The sequence below is a fragment of the Petaurus breviceps genome, unplaced genomic scaffold (assembly GCF_028583685.1).
Source record: "Petaurus breviceps papuanus isolate PSGF00001 unplaced genomic scaffold, PetGlider_PUasm1.0 90734, whole genome shotgun sequence".
Taxonomy (NCBI): domain Eukaryota; kingdom Metazoa; phylum Chordata; class Mammalia; order Diprotodontia; family Petauridae; genus Petaurus; species Petaurus breviceps.
The window spans coordinates 8,070,581-8,081,416 of NW_027187327.1; the positions used below are offsets into that span (position 1 = coordinate 8,070,581).

Here is a 10,836-nt window from a genome sequence, read left to right on the forward strand (position 1 = left end):
ATATACAAAAATTCCCAGAAATATCATATGGATGATCTGCAGGGTTATTGTAAGGAACATGTAAAAGAAGATATTTTGTGGGCAGTTAGATATTTGAGGGCAGCTAGGTGGCCCAATGAATAAAGCACTGGCCATGGCGTCAGGAGGACCTGAGTTCAAATCCAACATCAGACATTTGATACTTGCTAGTTGTGTGACCTTGGGCAAGTCACTTAACTCCAATTGCCTTGCCTTCCCCCCCCTCCAAAAAAGAAGAGAAGATATTAGCAATATAGAATTGCTGGCTATTGCTTCTTCTACTATTAAATATCCCACCTGGTTAATCCTGAGCCTTGCTTTTAACACTCTGTGGCTACATCATTGGCTATCTGATATGAGTCATGCTTGGAATCAAACAGAGCTAGTGCAATTTTTCCTCCTGTTATGATACATTGCTACAACTATGTTCCTCTTTTTTTTCATTTTTAGCAAATTTCCACAATCAAGAAGTTTTGTAAGTACAATACTAAATTTATTAAATAATACATTGATACTGGGGAAAAAAAAGAAAGTAGTGACATTTAAAGGAAACTCAAGATTCTAAGAAATGAAAATAAAAAGGAAGTAGCTATGAAGAACAAGGCACCATTAATGCAAAGGACCAGAAGAAATGTCCTGTATTAGAATGTTTAATATAAGAAGCATCATAAAAGCAAATTTGTCTGTAATGTTCTTCTTGTCTAGTGGAGTGATGTGTGACAAAGCAGGCAATGCAGGTCAGATCTAGGTTGTGAAATGCTTTAAATGCCAGAGAAATTTATATTAGATCTTCAAAGTATAAGGAAGCAAATGGAGTTTATCCAGTTATTTTTTTTTTGGTGGAGGAAATGAATTATACTATTATAATGCCGTGCTCTTTAGATTTGGATTTAAATCTCTGAGTCGAAGTAAGGATTCTATTGTAACTATTAGCCTCAGAGGAACTAGCACAAAATCAACTACACACATGACCCACACAACATAAAAATGAGTCTAAGAGACACCTACATCAGCATTGGTCTTTTCCCCAGGAGATTATAATATCTTGGTGTATGTGTAAGTCACTTCTTATAACATCACAGTAAGGAAAGAAAGAAGGATGGAAGGAATGAAGAAAAGTAGGAAAAAACAAAGGGGAACTTTTCAATAAGCCCTTACTATGAGCCAGGAACTGTGCTAAGCACTTAAAAAATCATCTCATTTAATCCTCATAGTTCCAGGGGTTCCAGGAGGTAGGTGCTCTCATTATTCCCATCACATAGATAAAGAAACTGAAGCAGAAGTTTAAGTGACTTAATCAGAATCACTTAGCCAGTAAATATCTGAAGTTGTATTTTAAATCGGGTCTTTTCCTGACTCTAAATCCCTTAGTCTATTTTGCTGCATCACAAATTCTTGTGGCCATCTAGAAGCTATTTTACTAAAGAATAGAAAAACAAAAAACAGTATATGAGCTATTGACCATACGGAGTGAGCTCTTCAGAGAACCACAAAGAACAGAAAGAAGACTAATGGAACCTAGGGTATCCGGAGACTATAGTGACTGTGCTGACTTGCCATCTCAGGGACTACTTTATACCTGATTCAATTTTCATCTGATCTGTTTATAATTTTGTTACTGCAGAATGACGTTCCTCAGATTCAATCATAGTGGCCATGTGGGTCTGAGTCTGAGTTAAACACCAAATGGTTAACACCTCTGCCCCTTCCTTACCCACCTGAGTATACTTCACAGTCATCTTTCTCAGGACTATGGATTGCTCTCTACCTTTCTTTCCTATGCTACATTGTATTCTAATTGCCATGGGTTCAGTTTGATATTAACATTAAATTTTGTATTCTTCTAGTTACTTGAAACTTCTAAATAGAAACACTGAATTTCAGAATTAGAAGCAGTCTCATAGAACTTATAGACCAATGCAATTCCTGAATTGGTGATCTAATTTATGTTTGAAGACCTTAAGTTAGAGCAACCCAGTAAATGGTCTATTTCTTAAAATGGTCTATTCCTCTTTTGGATGGATAGCTCAAATTTTAGGAAATTTAATTACATGAATCCTAATGTTACTCCTTTGCAAAGTAATATCAAAGCTCTGGAAATGAAAATGACATCTAATGAATTTTAGCCAAACTTTTTTTTATATACATTAGTGACTGGAGGCCCAGGATGTATGTGGTGAGCATGTGACATGGAATTTGAATCCAGATGATCTGACTCGAGAAGCAGTGTTTCTCTGCTTATTCATGCTCCACTGGGTACACTTTCCTGAGTAAAAGAGAACAAATTTAACTCATTTTTGTACATGGTAGCCCTTCAAATATTTGAAGACATTAGACAGACTCGTGTCTTCCTTTAATCTTATTTTTTCTAGACTACTCATTCTTATCTTGTCAAACCAACCCTCATCTGGCCTAAACTTAAATCCTTAATAATTTTGGGTGCCCTTCTCTGGAAACTTATGTACTTATCAAAATTCTTCTTAAAATGTAGCAAAACAACACAGAATTCCATATGTAGTTTGACCTGGACATAGTACAAAGGGCTATTACCTCTTCATTCTTAGAAACTATGTTTCTTTTAATGTAGTTAAAGATGGCATTAGCTTTTTTGGCTGTCGTGACATGCTCTTCTTTCATACTGTAAATCCATTAAATATTCAAATGTTATTTTTAATTTTCCAGATAAGCTGTTATTGAACCATGTCTCTCGTATCTTATCCTTTGGAAATTGCTTGAATCCAATGGCAAGACTTTTTATTTATCCCTATTTAATTTCACATTTGTTTGACATAGTCTAATGTTATACCTTCAAGATATTTTTAGATCTTTTCTTTATCTGCTAGTTATTGCTCTCAACTTTGCTATCTTCAGATTTAATATTGATGCCTTTATACAAATCATTGATCAAAATATGAAACAAAACCAGGCCAATAACAGATCTACAAGGCATACCACTGGAAATCTCTTTTCAAGTTGACATTATTTCTCTTTGCTGTTCTTTGGGTCTAGTCATTCAATTAGTTCCTAATCCACCCAGCTATATTATCTAAATATAATCCAAATCTTTCTTTTTTTTCCCTATGACAATAGTATGAGAGACTCTATAAACACATTTAAAAAAACAGAAGTAAACTATTATTTACAGTATTCTCTAACACCCAACTCTTTAATAAAATTATATAGTAATATTGACATGAGGCATATTGAAATTTAAAATGGAAATGTAAATCTCTAATGATAATATCTAAATCCTATTTTTCCTAGTTCCTAATATATATCTTAAGTATTGTTAGATTTTATTACCAATAAAGCTGCAGAACATTGGAAGAGGCCCAGGTGGGCAGGGGTGTGCTTAATATCAGCTCAGTCCATGGCCCACAGCATCTTGATCCTGAGAATGCAAATTCTTAGCTCTATAGAAGTTATCAAGGTAGTTGAATTCGTATCTGATTCCTAGTTCCAATTTCTCAGTAATACTTCCTTGATCTTCCTTGTGAGAACTCTATACTTGTTTCCTTGCTTATACTCTAAATAGGTTATTTTGGTATAGTGAAATTTTATTTATTTGGGATAAATGATACTTTTTGGCACAGTTTAGTTTGTGACAGTTTTGTCAAATTCATATACTTCTGGTCGAAGTAGGCTGACTCACAAATCCATATTTGACCACATGCAAGTTGATTGAGCTAGAGCCCATCTTTGGTTAGTTTTCTGTCAATTGAGTAATGAATTACATGCCATAAATATGATTCATTTATCTTTTTTGAGATTTTTCTAGAGAATGAAATTTTTATGAAGGAAGTTAAGATTTTTAAGAATTTGTTTACTCTAAGGAAATTAGTAAGTGCTAGAGCAGTTGTATATAGATTTCTTTGTTGCTATAATGGATTTGGCTTTCAGGTATTTGTATAAATGTTTTGGTTCTGTGTTCCATGTGTTGAGTCTGTTGTATTGTGTGATTTAGAATTATGCTACCATATTCATAGCTTCCATAGGCACTGTGAATATCATGTTGGCACTACAAGATATATCTTATGTATTTATATAAAATTTATATATTCATATTTATATATAACATGTTTTATATACGTATTTATAGATTTTTATATATTTATATAGAAATTTATATGTATGTATATGTAAATTGACATCATAAACTTAAATCACATGCTCAAAATAGCTCTGTGAGGTATGTGTAGGGGTACACTAGACCTAGGGTGAATCAGAACCAATCATTAAATTTAAAAATTCAGTGTGAATTTTATACCTCAGAAAGTAGCAAACACTACAAGTAATGGCTTGATTTATTATTCTGTTCCTTATCTCTAGATGTAAGAAAGTCATGGTGAAAACTGTAAGAATGCAGATTAATATTAAAAGTATATCATGTAGGTGGAACATTGGATAGAGCCCAGGCCCTGGAATCAGGAGTACCTGAGTTCAAATTCAGCCATAGATATTTGCTAGCTGTATGACCCTGGGCAAGTCACTTAACCTCAATTGCCTCCCCCCCAAAATATATCGTATGTACATCCCCCCCAGAAAACAAGGTGTTAAACTATTAAACATACATCAATTTATTTCAAGGATATACAAATATTATCCCCACTTTACAGATGAAGAAAGTGAGACTGAGAAGGGTGAAGTGGCTTGCCCAGAATCACATGTTTAGTAAGTGTATGAGATAGTATGGGAACTCAGGTTTTCCTGATTCTAAATCCAATGCTGAATCATGTAGTTGTGTCTAATAGTGTCAAGAAGATGTAGTTTCAAGTCTATCTATTTACTCATTCTTAGTTTACATTGTTTGGAAGTAAATATCACTTCATCCATTTTATCCCTAGCATCTGATACATAAGAGATCCTTGTTTGTTGATAAATGCTATGAGACCCTAGCCAAGTCACTTCATCCATCAGTGTCCCAGGCAATTTTCTAGGATTATAAATTGTAGATAATTTTACAATCTGAATTGGTAGAAGGGTTTTTACTATGCCAATTAAATCAAAGGTTTGTGTTTAAAAAAAATAACTCAAGCTAATTCTTTCCACATCCTTGAAAAAATTCACCTGTCACAGTTTCCAGACTCAAATACTCTGGTCTAACTCACTCTTCCATATGCTAGTGCCCCTCCTAAAATATGATACAAAGTAATCACAGTATTCTAGAAGTAATTTGTTATGCAAAAGAATGCTGCAAAGGACAGTGGACCTATACCTTCCTCTGCCCTTCATGCTGTGATATTAGTTTATGCTAATAGTTCATTTCTCCATAGAAGTTCTACTCCATGACCTTGGCATAGCATGGAAGTAATCATGACTTCTCATACCTATTAATAAATGTTTTATTGAGTCAAATCCTCTTTAATATGAATTTCATCTTGTTTATTATTCAGGCAAGATGCATTGAAAGATTCTAGAGTTGTCACTGGTCTTGCTCCTCCCCCACTTTTTCCTAATAATCCACAATAGATTTACTAAATTGATATTCCTAAGGCACAGGAATGGCTAGGATGTAAGAATTTTCAGTAGTTCCCTGTTACCTCCAGGTTTATAAGTAAAATTTCTATTCTTTTGGAGGGGAAAGGGCAGGGAAATTGGGGTTAAGTGAATTGCCCAAGGTCACATGGCTAGTAAATGTTAAGTGTCTGAGGCCGGATTTGAACTCAGGTCCTCCTGACTCCAGGGTTGGTGCTCTATTCACTGCACCCCCTAGCCACCCCATCAAATTTCTATTTTAGGCATTTAAAGCCCACCACTGTCCAACTTATCTCTTTATAGTTTTATTTCATACTGTATCCTATCACTCCTTATTTTCTGTTTTCCAGATTTGATGTTCCATTTTTGCCTCTCTTCTTTTGTTCAGGCTGTAGCTTGTGCCTGGAACAAAACCCCTCCTCACCTCTTCATATTAGAATCTTTAGCTTCCTTTAAATTGAAGTTCAACTCAAATGGTACCTCCTATATGAGGTAATTCCTGATGTCCATTATCTTCCCAATAAATTTATCTTACATTTATATGTGTACATGTTATCTTTCTCACTGGAATGTAAAGATCTTGAGGGAAGGAATTGTTTCATTATTGTTTTTGCTTCCCTGGACTCCCTCATTATCCTGTCTTACAAAAGATTAATTGATTTATTCTTTCTCAGGTTAGTGATTTCATTAACTTAAATGTTTGATTTTCTATTTATCCTATTTCTGGACGATTCTTTCAATCTGTTAAGAACTTTTAAAATCTTAATTCTTTTACCCATTGTATTAGCTATTTTTACCAGCTTCACTTCCTTTTCATATTTGATAGTCATGCCTTTTGTGTCTGTCTCCATGTTACAAATAGTACTGAATAATATTAAATGCATGGCACTGGAGGCTTCCTTTCCTATTCAAAATAAGAATTTTTTCGTTCCTTGTCTCGTGTTTCAGGAGGCAGCTAGGTGGTACCATGGATAAATGATTGGACTTGGACTCAGGAAGACCTGAGTTCATCACACTGCCTGAGACATTTACTAGCTATGTGATTCTAGACAAGTCACTTAACATTTATGAATCTCAATTCATCTTTAAAATCAGAATAATAATATTATCTACTTCACATGGATATCGTGATCAAATGAGATAACATGGTCATCTGTATTCCTAGCACCAAGCACACAGTCAGTCAATAAACATTTACCTACTATGTCTGAGGCACTTTTTAAACCAATAGTAATAAAAGAAAGGTTAAAAAAAAGACCCCCCCCAAAAAAAAAAACAGTCCTCAATCTCAAGGAGTTCACAGTCAAATGAGAGAAACAAGAAATTGACTATATATGTATGCATGTATATATGTGTGCATGTGCAATGCACATATATGTATGCATATATGCATATAGTGTACACATATACATATATAAATGTGTGTATAATTCAAATCTATTCAATAAATATTTATTAAGCATCTACTATGTGGTAGGCACTGTGCTTAGGAAATGAATAGGAAAAAGAAAGACAATTCCTGCTCTAAAGAATTTACAATCAAATTGGGGAAGCCAACGTGTAGAAAGGAGGTTTAAAAGCAGTGGGGAGGACCAGGGTACATAGTGCAGAGACATCATTTCTGATATGTAGAAACCAGCAGAATCCCTGATGGAAAATAGACTTCCAAGTCCACAACTCTACTCAGGCTCCACTCCCAGGTCTCCTGGCTTCTCAGGACCTCCCTACTCATCTGGTTGACTACAAAATCCATCCTTGAATCCTGGCTCCAAGTCATGATTTATTTTGTTTGTTTGTTTTTTAATGGTATTTTCTGTTTTTCTAATTATACATTAAGATAGTTTTTAAAATTCATTTTCATAAGATTTTGAATTCCAATTTTTTCTTCCTCCTTCCCTCTCCTGCTCCCTCCCAAAGATGGCAAGCAATCTGATATAGGTTATAAATGTTCATTAATATTAAATATATTTCCATATTAGTCATGTTGTGAAAGAAGAATCAGAAGAAAAGGGAAAACCCACAGAAGTAAACAAACAACAAACCAAGAAAAAAGTGAAAGTATGGTTTGATCTGCATTCACTAATAATGGTATTTTCTATGATGAGTCTTTTGGAATTGTTTTGTATCACTGTACTGCTGAGAAGAGCTGTCTATCATATTTGATCACTAAGCAATCTTGCTCTTACTGTGTACAATGTTCTCCTGGTTCTTCTCACTTCATTCAGAACCAGTTCATGTAAGTCTTTCCTGGTTCTTTTGGAATCTGCCTGATCATCATTTCTTATAGAGCAATAATAATCTATTACATTCATATACCACAACTTGCTAAACCATTCCCCAATTGATGTATATTCCCTCAATTTCCATTTCTTTACCACCACAAAAAAAGCTGCTATAAATATTTTTGTATGTGCAGGGCTTTTCCCATTTTTTATGGTCTCTTTAGAATACAGACCTAGTAGTGATATTTCTGGATCAAAGGGTACACATATTTTGATTGTCCTTTAGGCCTAGTTCCAAATAACTCTCCAGAATGATCAGTTCACAACTCTAACCAACAATTCATTGTCCCATTTTTCCTACATCTTCTCCAACATTTATCATTTTGCTTTTCTGACATATCCAAAAAGTTATGATTTTTTAAGTGTCTGATGCTTTATTGGGCTCTCAAAATTACATGACTTTAAAAAATAGCTTAACATTTGTAAAAAAAAAAAGTTTATTCAATTCCAGATCAGGCTGTTAGATTACTACATCAAGAAGAATCTTCAATCTTGTAGTGTCTTATTTACCAAACACAATTACAACTTCATCTCTTTATTTTTGCAACAGCATCATTATTGTTATAAGTGTTACTAATACACACACTTTCATGTGAATATACACACTTCCCTTTTTCCCACTTATACACAATCCATGATCACATAAACATATATGAGAAGTTTAAACAGATATAAAATAAGAAAGATTATCAACTCGAGGAATGGTAGAAAAATTCCACTGAAAACTGATTACATTTAAAAAGTATGATTAACTTTCTAAAAGAAATTTTGCAATAAGAAAAATTGTAGTATTGAAATTAGAGCACTCCTTTAAGAAGGTAAAGAATAAAACATGATAAAACAAAAAAAATCAACTTTGGAATGTACAGTAGTAGATAAGAAAGAGTGAAACAGTCCTTTTTCTTCCCCATAGTTTGTCCTACATTTCTTCCTGGTTAACCATAAGTAAAAGACAAGGTGCACAATTGATTATATGTTAAAAAAAAAACTCTGGGATCTGATTAACTAGAACTTATTATAATCAATAATATATGCATCGTGTGCGATGAAATAGAATTTCTTTCATATCTGCTCTGTGATCCCGGGCATAGTCCCACAAGTAATAATCAAGAACTGAATTTATTTCTACACAGATTTTTACTCCTTTTTTTTTTCAGTAAGTTCTAAAAGTCGATCACGAATCAGTTCAACACACCAAACAGAACAGCCTCTGATTTCTATCTCTTGTTTATCCCCAGATGGAAACGTATCTCCTTTAAGAAGTTTCTTCAGTAGTTTATCAGACTATCTTATTGCTCCCAAGTGAGCAAGAACCTGAGGTAGTCTGTAGTCAGCAAACATAGTGATACTGGAAATGTCACTGAAGCAGCCATCTCCTTTTCCTTCTAATACGCACCAAGTATCTGTCACAAGTATCTGAGCTCGTTTGTAAAATGAAATCCTTTTACCCTTGGTCCAGCGCTCGGTTGATCGCAGCGCAGAGGGCCCAGGACCCGCTGTACACCCTTGTACTTCACCGCACACTTGCGATCTTCCTGTTCCGACCAAAAGGAGAAATTGAGAGTGTCGGCCACAAACACCCAGTTGACCGCGTCTTCATCGGCCGCCTGGGGGTTCAGCTCGTGCAAGGACTTCCAGCCCCCCAGGCCGAACTCTCGGCCCCGGGACCTTCTCCAGCAGCATCTCGGCCACTAGGTCGACTCCGGCTTTTTCAACAAACACGTCTTGGCTACGCTCCGCCACGAACTCTGCAGAATCTCGAGGGGGTAAGGCAGCTTCCATCGCGCCTTTCTTCCGAGAGTGGGCAATGGAAAGGAAAAACGACCAAAGAAAAGCCCCGACCTCCTTCGGGTGGCCAGCACAAAGCTTCCAAGGCCTCACGTGCAACTTTCCAGCCCGGACCAGATCCTCCAAAAAGTTATGATTTTTTGATTCTAGGTTCATTGGGGATTCTTCCTCCTGTACCTGAAACTTAGAACAAACAATATAGAATAATTAGGAAACCCAGGTGCCTTTCTTTGGCCACGGGGCCTAAATGGAAACGGGAGGAAGGAATCTCCCTCACTGGTTATCAGAGTCCATGCTGTGCTTGATTTGTGACCTTCATTGTCTCTGGAAACTGTAAGAAAATGAATGTGTCCTAGTCTAACATTTTCTAAAAACACAACTATTACCTTTACATAATAATTGAAAGACATTACTCCCACCCATTTGGTAGGGGCATGTAAGAATATCTTTTCTCAGAAGCTGGTCCTTGAATCTCAAGTGATCTGGGAAAGCTCCAACACCTTGTTACAATTCAATCTTTCTGCATTTATTTGTTGGATTGATTGGTTAGTATCCTTGCCTTTGGTAGATAAACCACATCGGAATGCACCTAATGGTGCTGTATTCCAGACCACTCTCTCTATCTTGTCCACAAGTTCCTGACTATAATTCAATTAAATTATGATTATAACAGTTTTGGATTTTTTCAGTTTTTCTTTTTCTGGTCCTCATAAGTTTAGAAAATAATGCAATAAAAGAGCAAAAGTAAAATAATGATAATAATAATTATTATTCTATTATTATTATATCATTCTAGTTCCTTGAACATCACAATCCATCTCCACTCTGAAGTTTTTACATTGGATTCTCCCGTGCCTGCACTTCTCTGCGTCATGGCTTGCATGACTTCCTTCAAGTCCCAACTAAAATCTCCCCTTCTACAAAAAAGTGCCTTTTGATCCCCCTTATTGCCAATGCTTCTTCTATGTTTATTTTGTTGAATGAATTGTTTTCATGTAAGCTCCCCCATTAGACTATAAAGTAATTGAGAATGTGAACTGTTGTTTTTTGGCTTATTTTTTGGTATGTTTGTATGCTTTTTGTTTTTTTTTTTCCTTTCTTTGTTTCTTCACTACTTAGTGCAGTATGTGAGATGCAGCAGACACCTAGTGAATGTTTGTGGACTTGAACTGACTCATAAAACCAAATGCTTTATTTCGGAAACAAGTTTGAGTTGTAAATCTCCACCTCTCACTATATTCACATGTTTCTTCTCAGCTCAAATGTCTACCCT

At 35.3% G+C, this 10,836-nt stretch overlaps 1 pseudogene; it reads right to left on the minus strand.

Moving 5' to 3' along the window:
- Nucleotides 1–8,929: 8,929 nt before the first annotated feature.
- Nucleotides 8,930–9,557, minus strand: LOC138145312 (queuosine 5'-phosphate N-glycosylase/hydrolase pseudogene; annotated as a pseudogene).
- Between the last annotated feature and the right edge of the window lie 1,279 nt (nucleotides 9,558–10,836).